An 18,411-nucleotide genomic window follows, 5' to 3' on the forward strand; every position below is an offset into this window, starting at 1 on the left:
CCAGTGGTGAGGCTTTGGAAGCAGCAGTAATTAATATTTTGCAGTGTGATTCTGATCGCCCTGTCAAGGAGGGGGTCCCACCCTGAGCTGGGAGCCCCATGGGAACTGCCCAGGCTGCATTCCCGGGGCTGCGGTTGCGCAATGGGCACCCAGCCAGGGCGGCTCCGGGGGTGGGGCGAGCAGAGGATGCGCCTGAGAGGAGCTGGGCTCCCCTTCGCCCAGAGGGGCAGGGGCGGAGCGCTTACCTTTACCGGCCAGTCTCCTAGGCCGGGACACCCACGTGCTCCTGAATCCATCCTGGGCCTGCCCAGGGCCCTACCCTGGGCTGCCAGGTAAGGCTGAGGCCGTGTGTGTGAGGGAAGGGAGCAGAAAGGTTATCTGAGAAGGGCAAAGGGGAACGAAATACTCGTCTTTCCCCTTCTTGCCTTTCCAAAGCACTATTCAAATCTCAAAGACGCAGGGGGCTTCGGTGGGTAGCTTGACCAACTCTCATTTCGTGCGGGAGGAAACTGAGGCCCAAGGCGAAGTGAATTGCTCTACCCCAAGATTCTCTAAGAAATGACCCAGCGAGGAAGAGTGGCCAGAGCTTTTGGAAGCACTATGCACGACATTGTTTATTGGATGTGCTGCTATCAATGACTCAGAAAAGCTCTCCCACCCCCAAAGTCTCCTCCTCCTCCCCAACACCTGAGATTTCACCTCACTTCCTTTTCTTTAAGGCTTCTGTGCCAATGAAAAGTTAAGCTTCCCCTGGCAGGGATCACTTCCCATGTCAGTAAAACGTAGTTTCTGTTCCTTTTTCTGACAGCAGGTGCAACGCAGGGAGAAAGGAGAACCTAAAACTTCACAGGGGCAGGAGAAGTCCACATATGGCTTCCAACTATGGTACTTGTCAGTTTTCAATGCACTCACAGTGGCAATCTCCAGTCGCTTTCCTGACAGTGCTGTGAGGTGGGAAAACCCTTGACTGTCATTCTCACTCATCAGATGAGGAAATGGAGGCCCTGTGAGGTCTAGTATCTTGCCCAAGGACACACAGTCAGTAAGTGGCCAGGTGGGATTGCAATCTTGGGGCTCAGCTGCTCCCTAGAGCCCAATATAAGGGTGTAATGTTAGTATTTGTGTTGACTGGTTTATAGAAAAGTGTGGGTTTGAGGTTTGAGAGGGTGTGGAGTAATACAATGCGGAATGCTTGTTTTCCCTTCTTTGAGCTTCCTAGGCAAATATCACTCCATTTTCCAGGGGGAAAACCTACTGCTCAGAGATTTACTAAATTCATTCAAGTGTGAGTACCTCCAGAGCAAGGAACTAGGCCATGTCCATCTCTTTATGTCTGATCCGTAATTTTATCTGTGAATATTTCTTGAGTGCAGAAAAAAATCCTGCAAGATCATCGAATACGATGTGTACGTTTTACAGTTGAGAAAACTGAGTTCTACAGAGTTGAGGGATATGCCCAGATCACATCATTTGTGGCCGAGCCTGGACCTCAAAGCTCTCAATTCCCAGTCTAGTAGCCTTTCCATTTCATTCACTCATTCATTCATCAAACCTCTAGGTAGTATTCTGGGGCTCTGGGAAACAAACAAACAAACCAGGGAATAGTGTGAGGAGACTGGGGCATTTGTTTTGAGTACAAAAACCTAAGAGGAAAAGAAAAAACCAAAAACCTAAGAGGATTCTGCCAAAAAATTCAGTGACCATGATAAATAATGTTTTTTTTAATGTGTATTTATTTATTTATTTTGAGAGAGGCAGAGAGAGAGAATGCAAGCCTCTGCACACAGGGGAAGGGGCAGAGAGAGAGGGAGAGAGGGAATCCCAAGCAGGTTCCGCCCTGTCAGCCCAGAGCCTGACTCAGGGGCTCAAACTAACAAACTGTGAGATCACGACCTGAGCCGAAGTAAAGAGTTGGACGCTTAACTGAGGGAGCCACCCAGGCACCCCAAGATAAATAATATTTTAATACAATATTTTAAAAAATCAAATCAGCAATCTGTGGCCCATAGACCTGAAGCCTATTTTTGTAAATAATTAAGACTGAATCCCAGTCTCTGTTTTGAGGAGTCCACAGTTTCGTCCAGGGAGACAGGCCCAAGTGGAATATTTATTTAATTCCCCAGGAATGTCCTCAGACAGCAAGCGGGGGATGAGGGAGGAGAGTTGGAGGCCGGGAAGGAAATGTGCAGCAGTCCAGATGTATAACACCACCGGGTTTATTGAGGAAAATTGCAACAAAGTGTGCTGGTCTAGGAGAGACAGGGTCAGGAGCCAGGGGAAGGAGTAGAGACTGACCAGGTCTGAAAGATTAGGGATAAAGGAGGCAGCGATTCTCCCACCAGGCTGAGAATGTAAAGAATCTTAGACTTTACACCCTAGACCTCGAGAGCTCCCTCCAGCCCAACCCTGAAACTGAGGGGATCAGACCCAAACCAGGCAAGGCAGGTCTCCTCTCAGAAACATGTTTAAAACCACAGTGAATGTGTTTGGTTGTCCCAGATGTACTGGGGTATTTGTTCCCCATCTAGTCCTTGTCCCCCATCCTGGTGCTCTGTGGCTTTCTCTGAGACTAGACCTCTCCTGACAGTGGAGGCTGCCCACGAGCTGCTACTGCCTTGGGTGAGCTGCCAAAAGCCAGGGAAAGCCCTGGAAGAATGGAAGCTGCTGAGTATTCCTCCTCGCTTGCTGGAATACTATAAGTGCATGTTTAAATGTATTCCCTGCAAGTCAGGTACGCCTGGGTAGCTCAGTCCGTTAAGCGTCTGACTCTCAATTTTGGCCCCAATCGTAGTCTCACGGTTCATGGGTTCGAGCTCTGAGTTGACAGTACGGAGCCTGCTTAGGATTCTCTCTCTCCCTCTGTCTCTGCCCCTCTCCCAGGCTCTCTCTCTCTGTCTCTCTCAATATAAAAAGAAATAAACTTAAAAAAAAAAAAGATATTCCCTGCAAATCACCCAGAAAAACAGCCTGGCATAAAATACTAAAAAAAAAAACAGGTGGCTGTTATTACTTTATGTTTATTATAAAAGTATTTTTTTTTATTTTATTATTTTTTTTTTTATAGAGAGAGTGAGCACAATATGGGAAAGGGCAGAGGGGAGAGAATCTTAAGTAGGCTCCACCCACAGCACAGAGCCCAACACGGGATCCCAATGACCCTGGGATCACGACCTGAGCCAAAATCCAGAATCAGATGTTCAACCAGCTGTGCCACCCAGACACCCTTAATATAAAACTATTTTTAATACTTTTTTTAGTTATGATTTGCAAGACCCCGCTTTGACCAACACTGTCCTCTTCCCCCGTATGTTTGTGTTGATTATTGGTGGTTGCAGAAATACTTGCTACATCATGCTGCCCACTAATCACTGAGAGGACACGGTGTCTAAGATGGACTAGAGTTCTGGGGGCGGTTTAATCCAGGAGGACTTCCTGGAAACAGGAGGGGTGAGGGCAGAGTTCTAAAGAAGTTGATGAAAAGATGGATAGAAGCATTCTGAATGACACGGTATCTGAAAGATGGATCAATTTTGCCTACCTTTTACGGGAATTAACTGATATCACATACATAAAATGGTTGATACAGTGACTGGTGTGATAACTGGGGGGAAGGGGGAAGAGAAAGAGACAAAGGGGCTGAGAAGCAGGAGACCTTGGCTCTAGGCACAGATATGCCCCAGCTTAGCTATGTGAGACCTCGGAGCCATCACTGCCCCTCTTGACACTTCAGGTTTCTTTTCTTTAAAATGGATTATTCAGGCTAAGATTTCCACCTCTGAGAGTCCCTGATTGTAATAAACACAAAGTAATAAAAGCTACTGTTTCTTACCACCTACCTTATGCCAACCTCTTCTAAGTGATAATCATGCAGCATCTTACTTGATTTTCGCAACAACCCTGTTAGTGGACTCCATTATTATTTCCATTATATTGATCAAGAAAGAGAAGTTGGGGCGCCTGGGTGGCGCAGTCGGTTAAGCGTCCGACTTCAGCCAGGTCACGATCTCGCGGTCCGTGAGTTCGAGCCCCGCGTCAGGCTCTGGGCTGATGGCTCGGAGCCTGGAGCCTGTTTCCGATTCTGTGTCTCCCTCTCTCTCTGCCCCTCCCCCGTTCATGCTCTGTCTCTCTCTGTCCCAAAAATAAATAAAAAAACGTTGAAAAAGATTAAAAAAAAAAAAAAAAAAAAAAAAAAAGAAAGAGAAGTAAAGTAACCTGTCCTAATGGCAGCTCTAGTAAGTTGAGACTCTAACTCCCGGAAGGCAGAGAGATGCTGCCTCCTGGGGACTGTCCCCCTCTACAGAGAAGCATTTTCCCACATGGCTGGGACCTGGCCTGGCCAGGAGATACCAATGCTGCAGGAGGCTGCCCTCCTTTCTGGTTTCACTGCCCAGTTTCTGTGGCAGCACCAGCCCATAACTTGAACATCCCCCCGCCCACCCACACCCCCACCTCAGCACAGTGACTTTCCCCAAAAGCTGTGTCACTCTTAACAGATGGCATTCAGGGAAAAACTCTGTGGTTGAATCACGGTGACCACTTCCTGTTCCATTCAGGGTCCCCTGTTCTCCAGAGCCATCTTTCTGCCATGTCCTGCTTAGTAATAAGAGCCATGATACTTACAACCTACCCCCCCCCCCCCAAGGTTGCTAGAGAGGCTTAGTCACCCCTTCCTATACCCTCCTCCTACCAGGCTGAGGGGCACCAACTCTCAACTTCAGCTTCATTCCATAGCCCTGCTATAGAGAGCCTCGTGGGAGAGCCTGGCTGTCCTGGGGCTGTGTAAGGAGGCGAAGGGATGATCCCCATCCCTCCAGACTGGTGATGTAAGCCTGTTGGGGACAGGTGGGTGGATGTTTAAGCTTCAGTCATGAAGTGAAGGAGTAGTCACTGACTCTGTGGGTGCTACATGGGCACCCACTCAGGGGGTATTGTTGTCTCCCTGTACAGGGGTCAGGACACCGAGTAAGACAAATACAGATGGGGTTGTGTGCCTTGGGGGAAACCCCAGTTCTCTCCCAGTTGCTCAGAAAGGGCTTCCTGGAGGCTGACAAACTACAATGAAGTTGAATGTGAGAGTTGAGGGAGTCATCAGATATTTGAAAGGCTATCAGAGGAGGAGACTTCCTTTGGGTAAATGCAAAGTATCTAGGACCATGGAGCCCTTTTAAGATCTTTAGATGTCTTAAACCTCTAAAGACTGGTATTTCTTGCCCACCCTTATCCCCATAGGTAATACAAAATAAAACAATGTAAATCCTAAAAACAAGTATAAGGAAGTCCAGTAAAGTTCTATGCTTTCCACCCCCCTTTTTTCTTTTTCTTTCCTTTTTTTTTTTTTTTTGATCCTATCAATAGTCAATATTCTTTGAAAAAAATTATTCTTTTTCAGGGGCTTCCACTTTGCTGATTCCATAAGCAGTGTTTGGTCTACCTGTTGGAAAACCCTGCAATGGGAACAGCGGATGGATGTCAATGGGCCACATGTGTCAGCTAATATAGGGAAGATCGTTCCAGGCATTTGTGTGGGGTGACCACTGAGTGAGCTGCCCCAGGGAGGGAGTATTTGTTCACTGGTTTGTTTCCACCTTCACCAAGGCCAGAAGACCCTATGATGGGGGTAGGATGTATGGGAGAGAGAGTCTGGAATGGCAGTGGGTCACTCTCTAAAGTCCCTTCCAATTCAATGGTGCTAGGGTGGGAATTCCAAGCACTTTGGAAGAAAAGTGTTCATGAGGCGTGGGGTCACCAGCTGTGGGAGTGGGTGTCTGGGGTCCTGTTGAGGATTTTGAAGAGAAGAATTTTCCTTTCCACTGGGAAGGCAAGCTGAGTACCACCCTGAAAGCCTTAGACTAGCCCTGTAACTACATCTGGGAAACCAGCCACTGCCACAAGATGGCACCAGTGATAGATGGTTCCAGACCAAATGTGTGGGACTAAGGGGGCATCTGGGCCACAAATCCAAGAGTTCTGTGTTCAGTCCTGTTTACACATAAGCTCCCCTCTGCTCTACTATGAGCTCTTTGAAAGTCACAACTGCTTTATTAGTCCTTGACCCCCTAATGCCCACCTTCAGTTGAATTACTTGAATTAAGAGAATCAGGAAAAATGGGATGGCATATTTCTTGTAGGCAGTACATAAATACATATTCTATAGATAATGCATAAAATGCCTTTGATTGCTTAGTGACTTTCCAAAAGGATACACAGTTAACTGGTCTGGAAAGGGAGAGCAAGGGACTAGGGCCTGAGGGTGGGAGGGAGATTATTTGTCACTTAATATCTTTTGGGGGGAGGGGAGGAAGGGTAAAGAGAGAGGGACTCCAGCACAGAGCCCAACGCGGGGCTTGATCTCACAAACGTGAGATCATAACTTGAGCAGAAATTAAGAGTTTGATGCTTAACCAACTGAGCCACCCAGGCACCCCAATATCATTTTTAACCATTTGTATTTATTAATTACATAAACTAAAATTAAAACGCTGCACTAAAAACCTTCCAAAGTGCTTTCAGCAGCCACAGTGTGTGATTTAAGTGGTGGAATAGAAGTATTAGATGTTATAAGTGCATGACGCTCTTTAGAAGAAACTCTCAAACCTTTTACTCAACTTTATTGGCTTTCAATTTACAATTTTCACAACACTGAAATGTTTATTTTCCAGTATGCACTCATTAAACACATCAGGTTAAAAGTGGGCTTGTGATAAGGGCAGGCAAACACACTTTCCCCAAGAGAGGAGTCAGAAAAAATGATTGTTTCATTTTGGGTATGTCAATTGACAGTCATGAATATGACCAGGAGTTTTTGGCAAAAGATTACCACGTATTCATATGTTTTTAAGAAAATGAGTCAGAATGTTTCATAATTAAAGTCAGCTATTCCAGACAAGATATATCCCTGGAGACTGGGCAGGTATCAGAGAGAGTAAACCACTGGACCCAACTAAATTCTAAATTCCTAGAAGGTTTCCTCAGTCTTCAGAGTAGACTTCACAGATACCAAGAAGTTTGTGACCATCCATGAAAGAGAAGGAATTTCCACTTTAAGGACCAATACTGGAATCAGAGCCCTTCCTTAGCCTCTCTCTCTGACTCCACAGAAAAATCCATATTTCCCTCTGCCATCTTTGTTAAGACCAGGCTGCTTGACCTTGGGGTGTCACTTAGACTCCCTGGACCTCAATTTCCTCAGCAGGAAATAAAAAATGGAAATAAAATTCTGACACTTTGTTCTGCATCCTGAATGTGATGCTAGATACGTGAAGCTGTGCTAAAATGCATAGAACATACAACAGAAGAAAAGAAGTCAATTTTACTGTATGATAATTTTTAAATATTTTTTTTAAATCCTGTGCTTCATGTAAGAAGCTCCTTACATATCCTCGTTTACCCATCTATTCTCTGTGGCATCCAATACAAGGCTTAGCTCATAGACATTCACAGGTGGTATATTTGTCGAATGAATGAATATTGGAAAGAGCAGAGTGCTGATCTCAGGCAGACACTCAAGAGTTGTTCGATTCTGTCACCCTCTCTTTAGTCATTTTATATAGTAGGACATAGTGGAGGTCTTCCGAAAATACTAGTGGCTTGCTCAGTTCTCTGACACTTGGACAATGTCTGACCTAAGGGGAGGAAAAAAGGCAGCTGCTGGCAGGGAGAGAGACCTGGCTGGTTTCCTACAGCCATGGACACATTCTGTAGTGACAGAGTGTCTTCTCCATGCCAAGCACTGTGCTAAGTGGTTGGGATACTGAGTCCATTCAGACACATCCCTCCCCAGGTTGACTTGCACAAAGGAAACTGAGCATTTATTTCAATGTCCTGGGTATGTGGGGGGGGGGGGGGGTGGGGGGAACGGCCCAACTTCTGGTATTTATAGAAGTCACAGCTTATTTCAAATGGCCCACTGGGAGCTAGAATGAAAGAGGCTGAGCAGGAGAGCAGCCAGGGTAGCAGAGCCTGCCAGCGTGGACCCTGGGCCTTGACCCACTGGTTTCCCCAGCCTTAATCAGGTCTGGAGGGACCAATTTACTCTAAGCCATAACAAGAGTAGGAATAATGAAACAGGAAATGAATGTATTCATTTATAAGGAAATTCCTTGAGTCCAACAGTGGCACTATTGTTCCCTCTCCTGAGAATAAGGCAAACCAAGGCTACTACATAAGCAGAAGTTTGCTCAGAGCATAGAAAGAGCACAGAGGGACCTGGCAATTCTTTACAGGAAAGCAAGTAGTGTCATAGAAAGAGGGCGGCTTTAGAGTCCGAAGGAGTTGATTTGAAATCATGGGTCCAGGACATATTAACTGTGTGCCATTGAACAAGTTGCTTAAAGTACTTGTGTCAGTTTTCCTGTAAGTAAAATGGGCACAATAACACCTAAGTCATGGTGTTTTAATGTATAAGTAAGATAACATATGGGGAGATCTAGGCACAAACTAGATATAACCAAGTGGTCACTTTAAATTTTTTATAGATAACTTTAATTTGCAAAGATAATACATGATCATTACTGAATATCGAAAATACTCTAAACTAAAAGTTAAAGTACTAAAACTTCCCATAATTCCTTCATCCAGAGGGAACTATCAGTAGTATTTTAGTATTTGTCCTTCCAGCCTTTGTTTTAAAAAAACAAAGATGGGGTGGGGGGGCGCCTGGGTGGCTCAGTCAGTTAAACATCCGACTCTTGGTTTCAGCTCAGGTCATGATCCCAGAGTTGTGGGATCAAGCCCCAAGTGGGGTTCCATGCTGAGCGTGGAGCCTGCTTAAGATATTCTCTCTCTTTCTCTATAATAAATAAAATGAAAAAAAAATTTTTTTAACAAATATGGGATCCTACTCCCATGCCATCTTACAATCCACTGTTTTCAATTATAGGTGTGTACTCACATGTCTTTTTTTAATGTTTATTTATTTTTAAGAGAGAGAGAGAGTGCAAGTGGGGGAGGGGCAGAGAGAGAGAAGGGACAGAGGATCTGAAGCTGGCTCTGTGGTGACAGCAGCAAGCCCAACGTAGGGCTTGAACTCACAAACTGTGAGATCATGACCTGAGCCGAAGTCGGACCCTTAACCTACGGAGCCACTCAGGCACCCCTAACATCTCATGTCTTTATTATTTAAAAGAAGAATTTTTAAATGTTTATTTATTTTTGAGAGAGAGAGGAGCAGAGAGAGGGAGACAGAGGATCTGAAGGAGGCTCTGTGCTGAAAGCAGAGAACCCGATGCGGGACTCGAACTCATAAACCAACCATGAGACCACAACCTGAGCTGAAGTCTGATGCTTATGGCTGAGCCATCCAGGCATCCCCATCTCATGTCTTTTAATGTTTGTTTGTTTGTGTTTTTTTAATATCTGGCATAGTGTCCTACTACATGGCCATACCATCATTTATTTAACCAATCCCATATTGTTCAGCATTTTCACCATTCTAAACAATGCTAAAATGAACATCTTAGCAGCTGAACGTCTTTTATCAACCCCCTATGATCAATTTCCTGCAGGAGAATTGTTGGTGCGTACTAACAAACAGCCTTCCAAACACTTCATGTCGGTTTATGTTCCCACCTACCAAGTCCAGTAGTGCCCATAAATTATCTTGATCACTGATGAACCCTTTTCTTCTCTCCAGCAGTGGTAGCTTAACTACTTTCTCTTCTCTGCTCCAGGGATGTTCTTGCCCAAATATATAAATCTGGTTTCCCAGCCTCAAAAGGCCTCCTCTGCCCTGTCCAGTTCTGGAGGCACCAAGCTCTATCGTCTCCTACCAATTTTCCATCCCCACCACCACATCTTTCTCACAGAGGACCCATGATCATTAGATGACTGCCTATCTGCTATTGGCTACACTTCTCAAATCTCATCAGTCTTGTTCACAAAGCTCATCTAGGGTGAGTTCTTTCTTGAAAAGATTTCCAGATAGCTAATATCACTCATTTCCTGTTGGCACTCCTAGTTTCCACTTCCAAGAGTAGAGCTCTGGCTTTGTCTCTAAAGGCAGGGGTGGTGAGGAGGGCACTTTATCAAAGCTGAAAGTAGCAAATTTGGTTTCTGGGACAATCAGCAGGAAATGAGGGCTCAGATCAATGGAAGGGCACCCATGGGGGAAAGGGGAGTGGGGAAAGCACACGTCCCTGTTCGCACATGCACAGGGTTCCTTGACTCATTGGCCCCACATCAATCCATCCTCTGCTTCTGTCATCACACCGACTTTGACTCTCCTGCTTCCTTCTTTCCCTTACAAGGACCCTTGTGATTACGTTGGGCCTACCCAGATAATCCAGGATAATCTCCCCAACTCAAAATCTTAAATTTAATCACACAAGCAAAGTCCCTTTTCCCATGTAAGGTCACATAATCATAGGTTCTGGGGATTAGGACTTGGACATATTTGGGGGCCATTATTCTGTTCACCTCATCTGACCTGCGTTTTCTCATCTGCAAACTGTGAGTCTTTGACAAAACGCTCTCCAAGGTCTCCGCCAGGTTTGGCTGGTGGGAATATTTTGAAATGTGAGATGTAGGGGGGCTGAAGTATAGGAACTGCACCGAATTTCTTTTGGGTTTCCCTGTTTATTCCTCTCGGATTCCACCCTCTCCCCTGAATGCTACTGATGTCATTTTTGCTTATGCTTGCGTTGTTGGAACGAGCCCACATAGTATCTTGCTATGTTGCGAGGCTGTTCTAAGTTCTTTGCGGCTACGAAACCATCCAACCTTGATAAAAACACCAGGAACGGAATGGACTGATAATCCCTATTTTATGTTATTTTATAGAGGCACAGAGAGGTTAAGTAGTTTGGGTAAGATCACAGAGTGGCAGGCCTGAAGTCAAATCTCAGTGGTCTGACTGCGGAGGCTGTACTTTGAACAGCTTGTGCTCCGGCCTCTCCTCAAAGTCTGTGACACACAGTCAGGCAGCCGTTGCTTAAGTTTCGTAGATTGTGAGCAACTCAAGAGCAGGAGCCTTGTCTAATTCTGTGAATCCCAGTTCTGATAATAGCCTGGCACACATAAATGAATAACCAAAAAAAAAAAAAAAAAGAACGAATGAATGAATGAATATAGGCATTACTACTTATCTAGCTATATCTACCTGAGAGTCTCTTATAGATCAGAGCCATGGTTGCAGGACATAATAAGAAACATTTATGGGGCATTTCAAAAAAGCTTGATCCTACACTAGCACTAGAAGCTGGGTACTATTATTATCCTCATTTTACAGACAACTTAAATGTAGCAGAAAGAGAATCAGTAACTTGCCCACAGTCAAGAATTGGATTTGAGGTGAGATATGCTTGACTTCCTTGTTCGTGTCATGAATGTCAGCATGAATTCCCTGAGGCCAAGAGAAGAAAAAGCACAAAGGAACATTTTATTGGGCAACTGGCCTATATGCCAGGCCCTGGTACCAGGAGCTTTACAGAATATATCCCATTTAGTCCTCAGAACAATCTGATTGTCCCATTTTACAGATGAGGAAACTGAGGTTTAGGGAGATTAAGTGAACTTTTTTTTTTTAATTTTTTTTTTTAACGTTTATTTATTTTTGAGACAGGGAGAGACAGAGCATGAATGGGGGAGGGTCAGAGGGAGAGGGAGACACAGAATCTGAAACAGGCTCCAGGCTCTGAGCTGTCAGCACAGAGCCCGACGTGGGGCTCGAACTCACCGGCCGCGAGATCATGACCTGAGCCGAAGTCGGCCGCTTAACTGACTGAGCCACCCAGGCGCCCCTAAGTGAACTTCTTAAAGTCCAGTGGTAGAGCCAGGATTCAAACCAGATCTGTCTAACTAGAAAATCTATCATCTTTCCACCATTACTAAGCTGCTGTGCCTCAGTTCTCCCATCTGTAGAATGGAGTTGGATAAGATGCACTCTGAGCTCCGGTTCAGCTTATTTTTTTAAGCCAGCATTAATCACGTGCTTATTTGCATGCCAAGCACTGTGTTAAGATCTTCACATTTTATAATTTTATCCTTACAACACCCTTTGAGATGCTACTACTATGATTATTTCCATGTTATTTTTTAAAATGTGTATTAATTTTTGAGAGAAAGAGAGAGTGTGGGTGTGCACAAGCAGGGGACGGGCAGAGAGAGAGGGGGGACAGAGGATCCGAAGCAGGCTCTGTGCTGACAGCAGAGAGCCTGGTTGGGGACTTGAGCCCACAAGCCGTGAGATCATGACCTGAGCTGAAGACGGACATTTAACTGACCACCCAGGTGCCCCTATTTCCACTTTATTTATTTATTTATTTTTCTATTTCCGCTTTAAAAATGAAGATACTGGGGCTCAGACATACAGATACTGTGCAAGGTTACAGAGCTACCAGGAGGCACAGCCTAAGTTTTAACTCAGGCTTGTTTGATTCTTAAGCCAAACTCTTACCCATATCCTATACTGCCTCCAGAGTCCTCAGCCAGCCTTTGGAGGGAGGACATCCTGTGTTAATACAGAATGAGCACAAGGCTGGAATAGACGTGGGATGAGTTCCTCGAAGCGTGGGCCCCTCTTCCTTTGGATTTCAAAGACTCACTTCAGTGAAATTCTGTTAGAGTCCGAAGGTGACATCCTTCCACGGACGGTTGGCCAAGGCCGAGTCCAGCCCTGGCACCTCAAGGGGTTGGCCATTTTCTTTGATCTTCTTGTCAAGGCCACCCTAGATCACTCTGTGGTTCTGTAGCTCTTCTCCCTCTTGCTTCCTTGTCTCCCCACCTTTTCAAGACAATGCTTGAGGAACAGCTCCAAGTGGCCCACTTGTCAATGATTGAAGGACATGCAGGAACCTCAAGGCCCCAAACAGAAAGAGCTCTTACCTAAACGCCTTGAGACGAGAAGCACATTCACAGCTGTGTTCCAGCACCTTCCAAGGTGCCTGGAACAAGGAGGTGGTCAGGAAATCTTGAATGAAGTAGTCAGCTGGAAAAGTGGAGTAAAGCAATACCGAATTGAGCACTCACATGCCCCAGAGCCGAGGCTCAACAACCCCTGTGATGCACCAGCCTGCATCCCTCCACTTCTCTCCACATTTTGTGAGCTGGAGCTGTCAATGTGGATGGTTTCTGCCTACTCCAGTCTTCTGACCTGAAGAGTCTCTCTCTCTCTCTCTCTCTCTCTCCGCCTCTCTCTCTCTCTCTCTCCGCCTCTCTCTCTCTCTCTCTGTCTCTCAATTGCAGTGAAATACACATAATAGAGATTTTACCATCCTAACCATTTTAAAACATACAGTTCAGTAGTGTTAACTATACTCAAGAAATGATCACTGAGTAATTGATCTTGCTCTGCTTTATTACATCCTACATGCTTCAATCTTTTGGTTTAAGAGCAATTGTGGCTTTATGATGCGCCAACGGTTGTGTTTCTTGACTGCCCTCTAGTGGGAAAGATGAAAAGGTGAAACTCCAAATTGCTTCCCTTTCCTGCCGGGAATGAAGTGGTATGATCCTTTTTTTCCTAACTGACTGGACTTTACACCATCCAAAATTGTGATCGATCCAAATTGGCAGTTTATCCTCACCTTACAGACAAAGTTAACACATAGAGCTTCTCAAACTAACTATGGTGAAGAACCAGTATTTAAAAGAAACGTATCCAGGGGCACCTGGGTGGCTCAGTCGTTGAGCATCAACTTTGGCTCAGGTCATGATCTCACAGTTGATGGGTTTGAGCCCCGAGTCATCCCACCTCAGAGCCTGGAGCCTGTTTGGGATTCTGTGTCACCCTCTTTCTCTGCCGCTCCTCTGCTTGTGCTCTCTCTGTCTCTCAAAAGTAAATAAAAAAACATTAAAAAAATGAATTACCAGATAAATTATAGTAACATACAAAATTTAAAAACTAATTTTTATTATCAGATACAACAGACAAAATTACATTTCAATAAATATAATCAAAACATAGAAAGAGTAAAATAAATGCAAAATCCATACATGTTATTCATTCAATGGGCATATTTTATATGATTAATATAGAGAACTGCTATTACGCTAATAAATTTTTGTTCTGCGGTCATAACTAAACAGAAAATTATAAGTAAAATACGGTGTTTCCCTACTTCAAATAGAAAGTATATCAATATTATGGATTCTTTAATGGACAAATGCACATGCTTATGACTTGTTAGCCCATCTAATCCAGGCAGAATGGAATATACTACTCACCAGATACAGTGACTGTCAAAACTGCTTTTATATTTTGTTTCAGTAAGAGCTTTAGTGGAAAAACCAGACTCACAGAGGTTTGGTGATGGGAAAGGAAGTGTGTACCGTATTATTACAATGAAATAAGCTAGAGAAGAGAAAATGCCAGTAAGAAAATCATAAGGAAGAGAAAATACATTTACAGCATTCTATTTATTGAAAAAAAAATCTGCATATCAGTGGGCCTGCACCGTTGAAACCCATAATTGCTCAAGGGCCAATTGTACAGTTAAATCAAATTACCTTTCAATGAAAACAGTGGTTTCAGGATTTTTGAATTTCCCACGCATGGATCTTTTTTTGACGGACATAAAATGTAAACAGTTTTGTCAAATCTGTAAGGCGTTTGGCTATACCACTTTCCAGATGTGCAATATCAAGATCATCACCTACTGTTTGGTCATGACTATTAAATGATGGAGCACGCTATAATGGTCTACAGAAGCTCCGTTCTTCCAAGCTGCTAACTTTCATTTTTACTCTTCGATCATATCTGCCATTGAAAATCATATTGTATTCTTTCCGTAATTAGAAGTGGTAACATCATCAAAAACACCCCCCAAAATCACACAGATAAACGAGTCTGTTGTTCAAACCACATTTTCAAAATGTCGGGCCCTTATGAAGGTGGATTTTTTTATTTTCCAGAAACACTAAAAGTTTGTTTTATATTCAAACTTTCCTAACAGAACTTTCATCTCAGTATGCAACCACAGTGGTTGAGCATCAGCTTCCATGTTATCACGTAATAAAGAGAATAATCTCAAATTTAGTACATTAGCTTTTGCATAATTCATAATTTTTTACTATGAGCTAGACACTGTAATTCGGCTGAAATGTTTTCATTGCAAACCTTTCTTGATGAACGAAGTGGCGTGTTGATTTACATTCTCGTGCAAGCTCTTTAATTTGGGTAATAATTTCAGGATGTTTTTCTGTCAATGCAGCTGCACCATTAGAGCGTATTCCTACACCGAACTTAAACTGAAACCACATTCACTAACAACGTAATTCTTCATAGTTGTCTACAGTTCAGAGCTCGTCGTGTTTGTCATCAGTGAAACTGAAAAAAAAAAATCTTCCTCATCTCTCCACCATGTTCAAATTGCATATATACCAAGTTAATTGTCATGTTAGTAATATGTGTGCATTCAAAGCTTGCAATGAAAAACACTTTACTGGCTGTATTTCTTTTTTGTTTTTAATTTAACTTTATTTTTTATTTTTTAAAATTTACATCCAAATTAGTTAGTATATAGTGAAGCAATGATTTCAGTAGATTCCTTAGTGCCCCTTACCCATTTAGCCCATCCCCCCTCCCACAAACCCTCCAGCAACCCTCAGTTTGTTCTCCATATTTATGAGTCTCTTTTGTTTTGTCCCCCTCCCTGTTTTTATATTATTTTTGTTTCCCTTCCCTTATATTCATGTGTTTTGTCTCTTAAAGTCCTCATATGAGTGAAGTCATAGCATATTTGTCTTTCTGTGACTAATTTCACTTACTATAATACCCTCCAGTTTCATCCACATAGTTGCAAATGGCAAGATTTCATTCTTTTTGATTGCCGAGTAATACTCCATTGTATATATATACCACATCTCTTCTTTATCCATTCATCCATCGATGGACATTCGGGCTCTTTCCATACTTTGGCTATCATTGATAGTGCTGCTATAAACATGGGGGTGCATGTGTCCCTTCGAAACAGCACACCTGTATCCCTTGGATAAATGCCTAGTAGTGCAATTGCTGGGTCGTAGGGTAGTTCTAGTTTTAGTTTTTTGAGGAACCTCCATACTGTTCTCCAGAGTGGCTGTACCAGTTTGCATTCCCACCAACAATGCAAAAGAGATCCTCTTTCTGGGCATCCTCGCCAACATCTGTTGTTGCCTGAGTTGTGAATGTTAGCCACTCTGACAGGTGTAAGGTGGTATCTCATTGTGGTTTTGACGGCTGTATTTCTTTTGTAAGTTAATCTTCCATGTCATTAGCTAATTGATGAATTTGTCTAGCTATGAAAAAATGATATTTGCATTACCTTCTTTGCCACAGATTCAGCCATAATTTCCAAGATCTTTTATATGGTCTTCACTAACGTCTGTTATTTTTTTAATTTTCACATCTGAAAACGCTACTTTGTAAGACACAAATTTCCAATGTTTACCTGTGAAATAGTGAACCTCTGTTTCTATAATTTTTTTTAATTCAATGGTATTTCTGTTAAAGTAAAGAGATTTTGAACTTACTTCTTTTGTTTTCTATGTAAGTGCTACCTAAGTTTGATGGCTTTATTTATGAGCTTGATCAGCTAGCACATCTCTGCAAATAACACACTATGGTTTTAGTACTTCAGTATCAATGATGGCTACAAAACTGAGCTCAAGGGGAGCCTGGGTGGCTCAGTCAGTTAAGTGTCCACTTTGGCTCAGGTCATGATCTCACGGCTTCTTGGGTTCTAGCCCCGCATCAGACTCTGTGCTGACAGCTCTGAGCCTAGAGCCTGATTCAGATTCTGTCTCCTTCTCTCTCTGCCCCTCTCCCAATCGCACGTATGCTCTCTCTCTCAAAAATAAACGAACATTTAAAAGTTAAAAAAAAACAAAACAAAACTGAGCTCAACACATGAGGAATCATACTCCCAAGTAAAACTAGTACAAATTCTTTTGGTTTTAATTTCTTCAGAACCACTTTCATTTGTCATCATTTGTTTTGTTATTGCTGCTGCTTGCATGGTAGGAAAAGTATGTTTTTTCTTTCTTTTTAAAAAATTATTTTAAACTTTATTTATTTTGAGAAAGGCAGAGACAGGGTGACTTGGAGAGGGGCAGAGAGAGAGGGAGAGCCAGAATCCCAAGCAGATTCCACACTGTCACCGCAGAATCCCAAGCAGATTCCACACTGTCACCGCAGAGCTTGATACAGAAGGCTTGAACCCACAAAACCTTGAGACCATGACCTGAGCTGAAACCAAGAGTCAAAGGCGTAACAGATTAAGCCTAATCTATCCTCATTTTTAAAAATCCTGTTCTTGGGGCACCTGGGTGGCTCAGTCAGTTAAGCGTCCGACTTCAGCTCAGGTCATGATCTTGCGGTCCGTGAGTTCGAGCCCTGCGTCAGGCTCTGTGCTGACAGCTCAGAGCCTGGAGCCTGCTTCGGAATCTGTGTCTCCCTCTCTCTCTGCCCCTCCCCTGTTCATGCTCTGCCTCTCTCTCTGTCTCAGAAATAAACAAACAATTAAAAAAAAATTAAAAATCCTGTTCTCTTTTTGCTGTTCAACTTATGTATTTTCCATTAATCTGTGTTCCAGATTGCTGATACGTTCTTCTGCATTCTCTGATCTACTATTTATTCCCTTTAGTGTATTTTTTATTTCAGTTATTGTATTTTTCAACAAACTGGTTCTTTTAATATTGGTTCTTTTAAATATTTTCTATCTCTTTATTGAAGGTCTCACTGAATTCTTCCACTCTTTTCTCCAGCCCAGTGAATATCTTTATAATCATTACTTTAAATTCTTTATCTGGCATATCGTTTATCTTTGTTTAATTCTTTTATTGAGGTTTTTTCCTTAAAAAAAAGATTAAGAGTTACATGCTCTACCCTCTGAGCCAGCCAGGCACCCCAGTGATTTTTTTAATGTATGAGAAAGTGCTAAACCTCACTCACAGGTATAAAAATGCAACTTTAAAAATGTTGGAATATCATTTTTCATATTTCAAATTGGCAAAGATAAAAAATTTGTGAATATTCTATCGGAGATTTGGGGAGTCATTAACTTAACAAATTATTATTGAGCACCTATAACAAGTCTATGCTGGACACTGAGTGACCAGCAGTTGACAAACAAAAATTCCTTTTTTCCAGGAGCATACATTCCAATGTGAGAGCAGGGGCATACAATAAATGAAAATAAACAAGAGGAGGGACAGAGAGAGAGAGAAAGAATGTCAGGAAGTACTCTAAGAAAAATAAAGCAGTATAAAGTATGGTAAGTGACCAAGGGGTAGTGTTGTTTTAGGTAAGGTGGTCAAAGGAGAACTTCCTGGAAAGTTGACAATTGAGCAAAGGCCTACATGAGATGAGGGGTGAGTTTTGGAGATTTCTGATGGAAGTGTTTTCCAAGCAGTGTGAAGTAGTCACGTGACTCCTTTCATAGATTCCACTTCTCAAATTTGCGTAACTTCTAAAAGTTAGGCAATGATTCGTTAGAT

This window comes from Panthera pardus, unplaced genomic scaffold (assembly GCF_024362965.1).
Source record: "Panthera pardus isolate Hobbes unplaced genomic scaffold, ASM2436296v1 HiC_scaffold_22, whole genome shotgun sequence".
Classification (NCBI taxonomy): domain Eukaryota; kingdom Metazoa; phylum Chordata; class Mammalia; order Carnivora; family Felidae; genus Panthera; species Panthera pardus.